At 38.9% G+C, this 16095-nt stretch overlaps 1 protein-coding gene across 2 annotated transcripts in view; it reads right to left on the minus strand.

Moving 5' to 3' along the window:
* Positions 1–16095, minus strand: part of asic1b (acid-sensing (proton-gated) ion channel 1b) — a 167930-nt gene that overhangs the window by 37884 nt on the left and 113951 nt on the right. The window lies entirely within an intron of this gene.

The raw sequence follows: 16095 nt of genomic DNA on the forward strand, positions 1-16095 counted from the left end.
TTTATGCACCACGACAGTGTTGAGGCGGAAATATGTTTTCAGAGCTGTCCGCTTGTCTCTATGCAGGAGGAGGATTACGATAAAACTACAAGGCTGATTATTAGAAACCTGGCAGAGAGGTGATGAATAAACACACCCTGTACTAAATATTTTCCAGATCAAAAGAGGGATCCTGGCCGTTCTTTAACATTGCAAGAAAGAGCATTAACCCTGGCACTGGTGCCTTTTTATGAACCCAATTCTGAAAATATTGAGAAGCTGGGTGAAATGCGAATACAAACAGCAATGATTTGCAAATCTCATAATCCCATATTTTCTTTACAATAGGACGTTTAAATTGAGACATTTTACTATGCATAAAAACAGTAGCCCATTTGGTATTTAACATCAGCAGCATGTCTTATGAAAGTTGTGATGCACAACCAAAAGGCTAGAAAGTAAGTGGTATTGAATAGAAACAGCTGGGGGAACATATTGCAACTCCTTAGGTTAACTGAGAACGTGTCTGTAACCTTCTTTTTCTTCTTCTAAACTTCTTTTTCTTCTTATTCTTTTGGCTGCTCCCTCCTCAGTGTGGTGACCCCTAAACAAGCTGCACTGGAAAGCCTGTTTACAAAGCAGGAGATGAACACCCAATCTACGTCCATCTCACGCTTTCCCTAACTTCCTCTTCTATCACATCAACCCTCTGCATGTCCTCCTTTAGTAAATCCAGGAACCCCATCTGAGGTCTTCATTTTTTCTCCTGCCTGGAAGCTCCATCTTCAAGATATTTTGTTCAATATGTCCACAATCCCTTCTCTGCACGTGTCCAAAACATCTAACTTTGCCTCCAAATTGCTTAACCAGAGGTGACATACTTATTTCTAATCTAATTTAACCAACAGGTCACTGAAATGATTGGGCATAAATAGAGCATCTTAAAGAGGTAGAGTTTCTTGAAGTAAATACGGACAGAGGTTCACCAATCTGCAAACAATTTGGGACAATTTCAGAACAATGTTTCTTTGAATAGATAACATCAAATGATTTGGAGAATCTGAAGAATGTCTGTGTGCAAGGGACGAAGCTGAAAATCAACACTAGATGCCTGTGATCTTCAGGGACTTCAGGTGACGCTGCTTTAAAAACAGGTATGATTCTGTCATGGAAATCACTGCATGGGCTCGGGAACACTGCAAGAAATCACTGTCTGTGAACACAGTTTGCTGCAGGTTAAAGCTCTAAGAGGCAAAGAAGAAGTCACATGTGAATGTGAAGTAGCAACACCGCCGTCTGCTCTGAGTCAAAGCTCATTTAAAATTGACTGAGGAAAAGTGAAACTTGTTCTGTGGTCAGACAAACTGAAACTTGAAAGTCTTTTGCAAAACGTGGGTGCTGCCTCCTCAAAACTAAAGAGCTTGTTATCAGTGCTCAGTTCAAAAAGCCTGCATCTCTGACAGTATAGCGTTGCTTTATAGCCTATGGAATTGATAGCTTGTGCATCTGGAATCTCTATTGTGAACAAAATATGAGATTTGCAAATCACCGCTTTCTGTTTTTAACTTACATTTTACACTGTCTCAACATTTTTGAAATCAGGGTTGTAGATATCACTGTTTTATTATTTTTTCTATGTATTTTCACTATTCTCTACTTTATAGCCACTTTGCATGTAAATATGACAATTTTCCAAGGTCACGTGTACTCTACATGCACAAGTACCAGTAATTAAGTAGGCGAATTTCGATTATGCACAGACACTGCAGATACTTGCATGTCGGCATGCAAAAAGGTTTCCTGCTCTGCAAACACTCCAGACTGGTGGTACATGTACACTGGTATATTTGTATTTAGCTCAATCTGTTTGTGGATTTATGAATATTGAGCGCATACATTTATCTGTATATCTTTTTGGAGTAATTTTGTCCATCTGTGTGGGTGATGGGCTATGTCGGAGAGTTCTGGAGACTGGGATGGGCTGGGAAAAGAGTAGGAGAAACAATCTGCAGCATAATGTAATACCGTCATATGCTGTATATCAAGTGAACTGTTATGCATCAACCTATAAACATATTTATATACATATATCCAGTTGCATTAGAGGAACTGTCTGTTGAATGAGTCTGTGCAGTGGAATTCCAGCTCCTAAGACTTTTCATTTATTTTTTCTTTGAAAAGTGAAAGGAGGAACATGAATATCGCATGTGTCATGTGGATGCTGGGGTAAATAAAGCTTTGGGGTCTACTGTGTGTCTGACTGCATGTGCCTGTGGCAGAAGGTGTGTTTGTGAGAGCACTGGGGTGTTGAGGCCCTTGGCACTTAATCAAACTGTCATCCTGGGTCCAGGGTGGAGCTGACTAGCCAGGACTTAGACACGCGTAGAGTCAAACTGCTTGCAAAAAGACGAGGAATATTTTCCAACCTTACTCCTTACCACTATTTCCTAAAGCACTTGAATGTTTAAATTCTGCTTGTATCATCACCTCTCTTATCTCCATTTCCCTCAGTGCTTAACAGCTCAACCTCATGTTTGTTTGCTAGGCCACAGATACACTGCATTTCTCTCTATCTTGTCATTCTCCACCATGTGTCTTTAAATTATAAGTCAACTCTTCTTGAACACACCTTTGTTCTTTCCTCCCCTCTCCTTCCTCCTCTCTCGCTGTGATCTCCATATTCTCTTTGCTTCTTTTGCTTGCTGCTGTCTCTTCTCTGTCTCCCGCTGGGAATATTCAGCACCAAGGCTTCAACAAGGGAACAGGCAAAAAAAACAAAAAAAACAAGATGAAGACAGAGAAAGAAGGAGGTGAAGGATAGAGAATAGGAAGAGAAAGGGGCTGGAGGCATGGGGAGCAGCAGCAGTCAGGGTCCTGGAGCTGCGGAGGCTGACAGAGGAGCAGGTGGTGATTTACAGAGACAATTTTGAGGATAATTGTGGACATGATCTGCTGTAAGGAACAAATGTCACAAAGGCCACTGTTCCAATAGCTTCTCAATCTGTTCAGCTATGAGGTTGAATTAAATGCTGCATCATGTAAGTGCTGATTTACTATAAAAACAATGTGGGAAGTGAATGTTGAGAGTCAGTGGAAGTAGCTCAAGAGCTCACTGCAAGCTTACAGAGAGCTTCAGGCAGCGACATTGAAATGATGCTGAGTATTGTGTGATGGTGTTAACAGCACTCTGAGCATAAAGAAGCATTGAGAAACACATTGTGTGAATGCTATGCATATATCCTTCATTATAAAACTACAATAATAAATCAACTGCTCTGAACACACTAAAGGTAGTGTTAGAAAATAACTGAACACGGCTAATTCCTGTAATTGACATGAAGCAGCTGTATGGTGATTTACTAGTGCAGTGCATTACAAAAGTCTTTGGCCACCACCCATTTCCCTAAGCTTTATATTGAAAGAGCCAGACTTCTTATTTTGAAAGTGGTCTGGAGCAATAGGTCTCCACATGTCCAGACTTTCTAGAGATTTTTTTTAGACAAAGTTTGCTTTAGTCTCTGGCAGCTACATGGTGTGCAGTGTGTCCTTAAAAAAAAATGAGGAAACTGGACATGTAGAGGACAAAAAAAACCCAAAGTGATAGGTCTCCTATAGGAGTGGCTGTAACTCAGGAAATGGAGAAGGTCACTCACTAATTGGAATGTTGGTGGTTCGATCCCACCTGCTTCGGTCTGCATGCTAAATATCCTTGAGCAAGATACTGAACCCAAGTTGCTTTGTGAGGCATCCATCTGAGCATGAATGTGTGTGAATGTTAAATAGAGAGCACTTACGTTAGAAAAGTATAGAAAAAAGTGCTCTGGTGATTGAGGTAAGTTGTTTAAAAGCACTTTGATTGCTTGGTTAGAATAGAAAAGCGCTATATAAGAACCAGTGCACTTACCATTTAGGTATCTAGGAACAGTATCTGAAAGTCGCGCTGTTAAGAAACAGGACATGAGAGATGCATCGAGCCCTCCATCTACTGTTTAAAGGATGGCTGTCAAAATGCCATTCTTAAGGAAGGGAAACAGTGGAAAGACTCAAGTACACCAAATTATGCAAGAATTGGACTGAAAATCAGTGACAACAGGAGTGATGAATCCAGACTTGAGCTTTTTTTGGTTCAGATGCTTGTCAATATGTAAGGAGGAGGTCAGAGAAGCCACCTGTAAAGAATGGTGGAGGCTTTTGAACTGCATTCAGGTGCATTGGGGAACTTGTCAAAATTGACGAATCATGAATCCAGAAAAGTACCATCAGATTTTGATCCAACAACCCATCTGAAAAGTGTCTGATTGATACCGGTTTCACTTTTCAGCATGCCAATGATCCAAAACACACTGTTAATACAGAAAAAGCATACCTGGATAGAAAAACACACAAAAGTATCAGTCATGTACTGGCCTCCCCACAGAGCTCAAGATTATTAAGGTGGTGTAGGATCAACTTGACAGAGAACTGAACAAACAGCCAACATCCAAAGAAGAGCTTTGAAAGTCCTTAAAGAAGCCTGAAGAACTATTGCTGAAAACGACATAAATAAATAAGAACTCTTGAGAGAGTTCAGGCTCTGTTGAAGAATAATAATATTGATGTCCAAGCCTGTTAGAATTGAACAAACTTTTTTTTTTTTTTTTTACCTTATTTTATATTCTACGTCTCCATGTATGTTTGCACGTGTTTTAATCATTCAATGCAATTATTTTCCATTTTCTTAGCAAATTATTAAGAAATACGGGTTCCTAAGGATCTTTGCACAATAATTTACAATATGGCTCACATTTTGTGAAAAAGTAAGGTATATTGGTTGACTGGCAGAGTGAAAATAAAAATCTAAAAATTGTGAAGCTCATGAAAAACAATTTAACCTATGAAGCTACACAGTGTGGTTCTGGAGGAGCTTTCTAAAACACAGTACAGAAAGCAGTAAACAAAACAGCACACGACGAAAAGAGGACATTTTGAACTGTACCAATTCGATTTTGAGTTTTATGTATTTGTTCATTTTTTTTTAATTTTTAAAATACTTTTTGCAGTGATGTCTCACTACCAAAATTTAATTTACAAATCACTGCAAACTTAGTGTTCATTTATATTAAAGTTTACATAATATATATTCAAACTGAAATATGTTTTAATACTTAAATTCTTATTATGAGGCCTGGTGTATACCATATTTCTTAAAGAAATGTAACCAATTAGTCACAGGATCCAAAAAATGTAAACATTTCTATTTCCTACTCCTCTCTCTGCTTTTCAGCCTTTTGCCACTCTACAAAGATGGAACTGTGTGTATACATATATATATATATGTGTTCATAAAACTACCAGAAATCATCTCTAATATGAGAGAGTTTAGAAATCACTACAATTAGTGCAAGCCATTAAAAGCCCTGGTTGTCATTTTGCACAGTGCCATGCCTTTGAGGTGTTGAGTTGGTAAACATTTTGCTACTTCAAACACTATAATAAATAAATAAATAAATACTTAAAAAATTAGTTTCCAGCTTTGGAACAGATGTTCAAATAATATGAATAGCTGGATTCTGGTTATGATTCATAGCGTAATCACTATTCGCTGGACAAACTGCCTTCAAAAGCCTCTTCTTTTATATTGTGTGACAGCACCACCATGTATAGCAGCAATCTGTCATCCATCAAGGCATTAATTTGCGAAACGATCTAAGAGTTATACTGTACAAGTATTGTGGGGAAGATTTATATTTACAGCAGCACATGAGGCAATAAGAGTATCCCTGCTTGCACTGGGAAACACAGGGTGACACAGCTAATTTATCTCAGCAGCATCATGACAGCTGGGCTGGGGAGAGTTTGGGAAAGGGGAAATGGTTCTGATGAATGACTTTCAGACTACGGCTGCTAGCTATAGCAAACAGTCTCCCAGTCCCCACAGGCCTGATGCCTCCGATTTGCTGCTCAGGGAGAAATGAATGAATGGCCCTTTGTGAAATAAATGGTCCCTTTCTGTTTGATATTTACAAATGAATCCTCCTTGGAAAACCTAATCCATCCATTTGTCTTATTAGTTGTAGATATGAGTTTCCTGTGCTACTGAAAACAATGTGGTTGTAATAAATATGCAGAATTAGGGGCTAATTTAAGAAATGTATTATCCGAGTGGCTATTGGGTGGGATCCAAGATTACACGTCGTTATTAAAGAAATTAACCCAAAAGAAGAGATCTTGGGGGAATATTGCTCATTTGCCTTTAGAATGAGATGAAAAGATTGAAGCCGGTCTTGTAATTTAAACAGTATGTGTCGGAGCTATTTCCTGGCAAACAACAGATGAGCAAAGTGACTGTGTGTAGCTGACTTACAACATTTGCTATTCACATCAATTATCAACTAACACCCTCATGTATTTCTTCAAAATATTATCCCGGCTTTGATTTTTGCTTTTTTCAGCATCAGTTGACTCAAGAATCCGGGAGATCCTCGGGAGATATCGTGTCACATTCTACTAATCTTATTTCAATCCCTGTCCAGTTCAAAAATAGTCTTCAATCACAGGCCTATGGGCTACTATTAAGCAGCATATTCTGACAGATTGAAAACAAATAAACAACAGACTTCAGTGTCTTGCCTGATGTTCAATATGTGCATTTTTTTTTTGTTCGGTGCAATAAAACACAGTATAACTTTTTAAACTGCGGGCAAGTGCAGTGTGTGTGCATGCCTTTGTTTTACCCTTTATGTCAGGGAGATGTCAGAAATGTAACAAATACGGGGCTAACGAAGAAGAGACCACTTTTGGTCTAACTGGCTGACAACTCCCAAAGAAAACAGACACGCATGCCTGCAAACACACTGGAAGATCGGCCAGAAAGGATAAAAAGGACAGTTCAAAGCTGCACGGTGGGCTGCACCTAAATGGATCTTTCATTTTGATTTCATTTTGGTCTGCAGTATAACGGCCCCTCTGAAGATACTGAACGTAATATGATGCCTTCAAAGAGAGTGTATGTATACTGTGTATGTGTGCAAAGAAGGTAGCAGACACTCTAGCTAAGTGCTGGAATGATTTATTTGCTCTTTCCCCCTTAATAACTCCTGGTCTATAGCAGAACAATTACGACCTGATATAAACCTTTGAATAGAGAGGTGGGGATTAGAATGAACAAGGCACACATCCCCTCAGGCACCAGTAATTCTTTAACTGTTTGCTACTTCGATGGACCTTATTGCTGTTAAGATTTGCATCAGCTGTGGTTATTAGGTCTTGACAATGAATAATATAATCAGCCTGTATTGCTGTTGCATTGCCCAAATGCAACAGCAATACAGCTGCAGACACTGACTCATCTGATTCAAGGGTGAAACAACGACCATGCAATCAATAGACCTTCCACTAACATTAGCTCTGGACAGCCTGTTTACAATTTTGAGCTCATTTACATTGAAGGTAGTGCTGGTCTTGTCCAAAGTGTCTCACAGTGACTGAGTAGATATGTGTTTGGATTCTTTAAATAATAAAGTCTGCAAAGGACTGGATCTTTTGGTTGGTGGTATTGTGTTTGAGCAGCACAGGTGCTTCAACTTCAGTGTACAGGTTTTAATATTCCGCATTCAGATTGTATGTGGAATATTAAAGCCCGTTCTTTACATCACTGTGCCTACTTCTTTCCATGAAAAAACTTTAGCTGTGTGATTCAGACCAAGTGGGGATTAGTTACAAAATTTTTAGTAAGATTTGTTTTTCCCATTAGAGAAATTGGAGATAGAACAAACAAACTCTACTCTCTTAATTCAGACTGCTGAAGTCTCTTTTTTCTTTGATTGGTTGAGGATTTAAATTTTCATCCCTATTTCTCACAGAAGACATCTCTTCTTGGCCTGCTTGCTGGCGGATTGAAAATAATGATCATAACTCTTGAAAATTTTACAGAATAAATAGGAATCTAAGCACTGTATTGAGGCACAATTTAAAGCCAATTTTGTCCTTTCATCAATAGTTTCCACATTTTCATGGTAAAAAATAACTGCATGGCTAAACTCAAATTCTTTACTTGTTAGTTATCGCAAGAAACTTTTGCAACATGGCAGGCAGAATAATGTTCACAGAGGAGGTATTGATAGAAAAGTTTTTAAAAACAGTTTTTGTAAGTTACATTTTTCATGTTATGGAATTTATTTAACATCAAATAGAATTATAATGTTGCTAAGACAAGTGAAAAAATATTTGCCAGACAAATATAGAAAATTGTCCTAGTCAAGTTGCTAGTTACACCCTTATGGCTCAGTAAAAATAGCACGGCAACCTCCTTACGATTAGGAAGAATCGCTGGTTGCCTGTTTTTTTGCAAATAGTTGCAGTGACCAACTGGTTGCCCAGAGGTCGAGGGTGTTGCTTGATCAACCTCTAAGTGCAGACTGACTGCAATCACTCTCAGATTGGTGAAGGGTTGCAAACAAGAGCAGTCTAATTTCTAACCACAGACAAATGCCCAGTATGGTGCAAGCAATCTGAGCCAGCCTGCACAAATTAGTGGAACTTTGCTTTGCACATTGTGCCACCTTGCTTTGTAATGTGACTCAACGTCTTGCTAATTTGTTGTATTTTGGTTTCCCTTCTACATAAAAGCGAGGTTGTCAAGTGCCCATACTGTATGTCATTTTGCAGTTAATCCCTGTCCTTCAGCAATTACGTCACTATTTTTGAAGGAACTTCCAAATTTCTGTTCAAAATACATGAAATTGTGGTGGAACTCTGAAAGTAAGAAGATAATGTGAATTTAAAATGGCAATAAACTTGATCCCATTAAATCACAAAGTGACAGCACACTGACTCTGTCTTATTGGCATTTCATTAAGATTGCAACCAACTGTGAGTGGTTGCAGACCAGGTCCAAGTCTTCGAAGGAGCCATCTCAAAGACAATGAGATTGAAAGTTCATTACACACTATCAGAATAATTTTGGTCAAGCCTAGAATGACTGTAGCATTTATAGTCTGTTAAATTGTTTGGGAAGCTGTCTTATCCCTTGTGGCCAAGAATTGATTTTTGTGCCTTTAAGTTCAGCAAGAAGTCCAATCGATGAAATGAAATCACATCGCGCAACATCTGTGTGACCAAGCCAGCATCAGCTGCTGATGGTGTGTCAGTACTGATATTCAATACAAAATAACAATATATAAATAAGTAAGTATAAAAAAGAAAAAGTCTTATATTTATTTCTCTTTCACACACACACACATACACACACATACACAGAGATACATGCATATATTGAAAAGCCATGCACACAAATCCATTAGATGTCCTGCTGATTCTACACTCTCAAACAAAGACCCACCCAGTTCCCACAGGAGCCCTGCTGACCACGACAGATGCAGTCATCTATGAAACCCTGAACAAGAGAGAAACTGAATACCAGTTTGGCACAGACATGTTCTAGCCTTCAGGCATCCTTCACCACTGCACACACAGCGCACACAAAACCTTTCAAAAATTTATTTCTTGTGCTATTCCCTATACTTGAACCCAGATGAGAACAGATGAAAGTTTGCAATAGATAATTATCCTCCCAAATGTATTGGTGCGGCGCTGAAGGTTGGTCTCCACGTGTATATACACACAATAAGAGCAGAAGAAAAACAGTGAGAGAGTGAGTGTCAGAGAATGAAGGGAAACTGCCCTTAAATGAACACTACCTTTCTCCTCACAGCTCCTCTGACATTCACGCTGTCATTTAGAGCCAAACCTTTTATTTCAGCTCTGCTATAAATTATAGGGAATAATCCTGTAGGAAGCCATTAAGGCCCTCTCATCAGCCTAATTAGCTACTTGTAAGTGGCTATTGGCCCTGTATAGGACACTAGTCATATGTCTTATTCATATATAATTGCTCCAACAAGACTGCAGTTTCCCTCATTTTAACATCATTAGATATCATTTATCTTTGTCAGAGAGTAAAGTGAAAGTTCTCTCCTTTCATTTATTCCACTTTAATGATTAATTAGTTTTGTGTTATGAAGTGCTGGTTGATATTGAGGAGAGGTAGAGATGTATCTGTCCGATTTAAAGGACCCAGGCTTTATATTCCATTGGAGTCTTCCGAACAGGGAGTAAATGCTGCTCGACCTCCTGTCGCCAACTTCCAAAGAAGATGGATGAAAAATTTAATTAAAATTGGTGCATTTGAAAACACTGATCCATCACTCAGATAGAGAGAGATAGGACACAGTGACAGACTGTCACAGTGTTCCTCCTACTGGACTTTAGTCCTTAGTGTACAGAAACAGTGTGGCGTCTAAAAGGAGAAAGACAGTGAAAGTGAGAGAGACAGAGAATGAATGAGGGATGGGTATCTGCCAAGACTGTTAGTGCTGAACAAATCTCAGCTCATGTTTGATTTTGTAATATTTATTTTTTAATCCCTGCAACACACAAATAGAGTTTAATCCCTTAGGAAAATGGTGCTTTCAAAAATTGCAACCACTGTGTTTCCATTGGCAGCGGCTTTTTGCTTCTACACCAAGCTTAAAAGGGATAGCGGTCATTGCAGCTGAGTGACTCTGATGTTGTGCCGTAGTGGGAATCAAAGGGTTTTTAAAAGATGGAATTAAGCATATTTCTGAGTGATTTCTTGTAAATAAAAAGAAAAAAGGAGCAGCATGCTACATCTCAGGGCAAAGAACTACATAAAAGCCAGTTTAGGCTGTAAAATCATTGTATAACACTGCCCCCTTGTGATCACTGTTTGATTAAAATACTTTCCAGCAAGAGTGGGATCATTCGTGCTGGCATGCAGAATGAAATACTGTCTGAAAAGCCTTGTAAACAAAGTAGAAATAAGATGTATAAGAGCTGGAGTTTTAACAAACAAGATGATTAGACAGTTTTAAATGGGAAATATAATGAGATGTTTTTCAATGGTGAATTAGAAATGCAGCGAATTAAAATTTCTGTAACTCGCATAAATTACAGCTGTGGAGGAAATAGGGCAACAGCTAATAATGGACAAAAACGAAAGATCAGACAGTCATCTGAGTTCAGCGTTTGCATAAATATTTAATAGCCTGGTGCCCTCACCTGATAGAAGGGAGGAAGCATTTCAACAGAGCTTGCCTTTTCAAACTCAGAGAGTGTAATGACCACTTTCAGACTGAGCCTATTCTTGAGATTAATCAAAGTTGTTTTCATAACCTGGAATTTGAAATGCATTATTGTGGCTCAATTTGCTCACAACGTGTCTGCGTAGCAGGGAGAGAGAAACTGCTAAATTAACACTTGGATGCACTGCAGACACCGATGAGGCAGTGTTTGTTGGTCTGTTGCTCCAGTGCATGTATTTCAGCAGAACGTACTGCATGTGTAGCTACTAATGAAACAGTCAGGCTCCAAAAATTGCCCTTAACTTATAAATAAATAAACGTGTATATATAGATATAAAGAAAATATGGGTACATGTTAAAAAAGTTCAGCACATATTCAGTGCTGCGAGTGATATATTCAGTAAGTCTTCATGGGTGGAACAAATGGCTACTATGCTTGTTATTTTTTTAACATAATTTGTTACCATCCCATTTATCACAGCATACGGTTTAAGATAATTACATCACACTTTCACTGATACAATCTCTTCCCAGCGGCTGCACGAGTTAAGTGTTGCACCATAACAAGTATTTACAGCTCAGAGCCAGATGGGGCGGCCAACTCTGCCATTCCATTTTCCTTCCTCTGGGAAAAAAATAAATAAAAAAAGATTCCCCACAGTTTCTCTGCCTTGCTTTCTGTCTGTGGGATATTCAGACTGATGCTCTTGAGGAGACAAGAGAAGGGCGTAACCAGAGCCAGTGAGTGATTCTGTTGACAATGCTGAGATTGGGAGAAAGTCAAGCTGTATCTAATGGGCTCAGGTTGGAGCAGGAAGCAAGGATTTGGATCACTGCTCCGAGGGGATCTCACATTCTGCTATGGGTCAGAAATGCCGCAACCTGAGCCATCTATCTGATGGGGCAGTAGCCAAGCTTCGCTTTTGACCCAGCCCTTAGCTGGAGCTCATTACAGCACTGACGCATACATTCAGTTCAGATGCAAAAACACTTGAGAGAGATGGTGGACAGAAAGACAGAATGAGAAGGGGAATGGACGGAAAACCTCAGAGACTGAGACAGACAGAGAGCAATCAATCATTTCACCTCCTCTTCTCAGTTCTGTCTACAAGGCCATTAGTGGCTGTTTAGGAGAAATAATAAACAAGGAGAAGCAGAGGTTCAGGGACCACTGATGCTGCCAAATGCCATATTACGCAAAATAAATACACTACTGATTTGGTCTTCGGAACAAAAGGAAAAAAAGAAATATATTAATGCTTCTGGTTAAGTGAGTTTTTTTTTGCTCTATTGATACAAACAGTGTCTGCCAGAAATACAGAGCTAACGCGTTAGTATTTATACCTCGTTCTTGATGTGTGATTTGCAAATGTAGAACTTCATTTTTTCTTTTCTGTTAACAACTTTTTTTTTTTTACTGCTTCACCATTTTTCCTCGACCGTTTCCCCCCAGCTCCAACTTAGTGCTTTGATCGAGCATTAATATGCTAAGCATTTGATTCTGATATGTAGACCCAAAATGATGCAAACCATGCTAACTCACTTAAAGCTTGCTCTCACACACACACAAACACAGACACACACACATGCACACACATTGGTTAAGTATCTTATGGGGATACTTTGCCTAACTGCTGGTTATAAAACCTGTCCGTGAACAGTCTCAAAGCAGCACAGCACATTATAAATTTTCAAAGCGTCTACTTTGGAAACTGAGTGACAAAACAATGAGAAAGCACTGGTTTATAATTGCTGCATAAAGCACGAGCTGAAGGAGCAATCAATGATTATATTAGTGGGAGGCTGTAAGACACAAGGGTTGAAGCTAAATTGACAATGGTTATAATTAGTCCTATTAGACGTGGCAGATAAATGATTACTTGTCACTTGTGTTAGTCAAATTTTCAGCCTTAATGCTGCAACATGCAACAACATGCTTGTTATTGTCAAAAACAGTATACAAAGACAGCAGATATATATATATGTATATGCTGCATAAAACAACGTACACCCCTCATTGTTACCACTCACAATCTCACACAGCTTTCTGTAATTCACCCACATGTTATTAAGTGCTTTGATGCATTAATGTTATTGACTTGAAACGGCATGTCCAACTTTATTATCTAACTTCATTTCGCAACATACATAAGACCAGCTGACAACCAGTAAAGCACTTTCTCGTCTTCCTCTCAAGCACAACTGAAACAATGCTTACTGAAGGAGGAGTAAGTAAGAATGGTTGAAAAATATAGTTTTATAAAACATTATTAATTATTCAAAATAGATGTTTTAAATACTTTTCAAGATGACTGCTTTTAAAAGGACAACAGTGCTTCTTATTTGATTATAAGTCTGTTAAGTACTTAATGCTGTGATTGATGATATTGATGGAACAGCCCATTTAATTTAAAGTGAGAAATAATGGGACGAAGGATGAGTTTGGAGCTACACTCAGGCAATAAAATCTGACATTGAATAAACCTGCTCATTGACTTCCTTTAATGCTAATAAAATGGCAGACTGCACTGCAGTTGCAGTACTTTGTTTTTTAGAAAGCGTATCAGTGGAGGATGACAGCTGGCTCTACTTCACTTCAAGGACAGTGGCCATAAAGGCCCTTCGTTTTCCATTTGCTATACTGACTCCTTGACCGGGGAACTTCTTCAAGTGTGGGAGGGGTAAGACACTGACTCCTGCATAAATACATGTTGGGTAAGATCTATAGTCTGCTGTCAAATTACTTTTTTTGCTCTCTTTTTGTGCAAATATTAAGCCATGCTGCCTGTTTGTGTCAACATGCTCAGCATTTGCCCTCGTAGCGATGGAGAATTTATGACAAAAATACCTCTGTATGTTTACAAGGGAGGTATTATTTTCCTATTCTTCACCGTGGCAACAATTGTGTCTCACTGCGGGATCACTAATTTCCTCTTGATTGCACACACTGCACTTAAGAAACCCTAACTTACTATTCGCCGCTCCACGTGAGGCTTTCCCCTGATTTAATAAAACATTCTCATCCTTTTATTTATCAGCCTTTACCTCCACATCTTTACCATCCAAGATGGTAATTTTTACAACTGATGTGTGAGTTCTGGCTGACAGGATGAAGTCCTGTACAGCTCTCCACATCTGAAACAGATAATCCCACAATATCAGAGCTGGTGTCAAGGTTAATGTTGTGATACTCATAATAAAAGAACAAGACAAAACAAAACAAACAGTCCTGTTGATGCATCCATTTATTCTTCCTTTTCGAGCCAGTTTGCTTCTCTCTATCTTTTAATCTTCACTGTGACCAATAAATAAATGTGTTTGTTACAGTTTGCATCAACAGTCATGTTTTTGGCTATAAAATCATATATCTGAGCAAAGAACTGCTAATGATTATTAATTTTCATGATGATTTGATTTGTATTTTCTCTGTTAATGTCATACCCTTGTAACGACAAGCGGGCATGCTGTTCTTCAAACACTCTTTTTTTTGTCCAAGGTTGCCGGTTTGATCCCTGGGCTCTCTGTCCTGGTCGTTGTGTCCTTGGGCAAGACACTTTACCCTACTTGCCTACTGGTGTTGGCCAGAGGGGCCGATGGCGCGATATGGCAGCCTCGCTTCTGTCAGTCTGCCCCAGGGCAGCTGTGGCTACAACTGTAGCTGCCTCCACCAGTGTGTGAATGTGAGAGTGAATGAATAGTGGAATTGTAAAGCGCTTTGGGTGCCTTGAAAAGCGCTATATAAATCCAATCCATTATTATTATTAGGTGAATCCTTTTCACTTGAAAAATGAGTCACTGACTAATTAGTAAAAGCTGTACCTTTCAAACATTTTGTGTCCAAGACACACCCAAAGGGCAAGCCAAAATTTCAAGGCACACCTGTGGTCACATCTGTGCAACAGAGCATCTCTGCCATCAGACATATCATCGGTTTTACACGAAAAGCAATCTGTTCCCTCCTACCCAGTGTTTCTAATTCTCCTCACTATCCATCAGGACGCTTGTCACGCTGTAATAACTGCACAAACATTTGAAGCAGAATCTATTTTTTACATAATAGATTTTGCCTCTGAATTTGCACCAATCCCTAACGCACAATATTGTTGAAGTATTTTAACAATTAATGATTAAAACAAACTGCACATTAATGAAAACAAGAGGTTGAATAAAATAGGAAAAAAAAACACATCGTAGAAATGCACTTACACATAAAGTAATTGCCTCTCATGTAAGTCTAGTACATCCATTAGCAGTCCACACAGACCTATCCATAACTGCGCAAAGGTCAAGCAAATCAATACACCAATAGCTGAACAACGTCAACACTACTTGGCAATTCAGTATTCTACTTGTGTGCAACCACGAGAGAACAAAAAGGGCAGCAGCTACAAAACCAAAAATTCAGGGAATGCATGTCTAGCAAGACGTTTCCTCTGGGCAAAACGACGATGGCCCAAAGTGCCTCTTTAATTCATTAGCAACAGCTGTATGCCAAGTATGCCACTTTAGGTAATAGGACTTGCTCATGTCTGCTCGTTTCAAAAAAATTTACAACAGACTTTCATTAAGACAGACGTGCTGACTTGGAAACTCCTTTTCATTTACAGCAGTGACTTGGGGTGTAAGTAGCTGAATCACCTCACTGCAATAAATAAACACTTTCCTCTGATTCAGTTATTTTCTACGATCTCCTCCTCCGTGATAACGCCTCTCCAGGCATAACAGTTTGGAGTGCTAGCTTTTAGTGGATGCTCCTATTTTATCAAAATAAACATTAACAGAAGGCTTTGATGAAACCCGGCAGTCTTTCTTATTTGCTTTTTGAGAATTCAGCATCCCTTGATACAATATTAACAATGAATCAGAAGTATCAAGTCAACCAGATGCACATAGAGTACCTTGCAAATATATGGATAACATGAAGTACAAACTTGCACTGATTATTTCCAAGTCAGAATCTGACGGTTCCCAAAAAGATTAATATTTTGAAACCATTTAAAAAAAATCTTGCCTTGAGGGTCTTGGATTAAATTAC

Source organism: Simochromis diagramma, unplaced genomic scaffold (genome assembly GCF_900408965.1).
Source record: "Simochromis diagramma unplaced genomic scaffold, fSimDia1.1 OVJJ01000320.1, whole genome shotgun sequence".
Classification (NCBI taxonomy): domain Eukaryota; kingdom Metazoa; phylum Chordata; class Actinopteri; order Cichliformes; family Cichlidae; genus Simochromis; species Simochromis diagramma.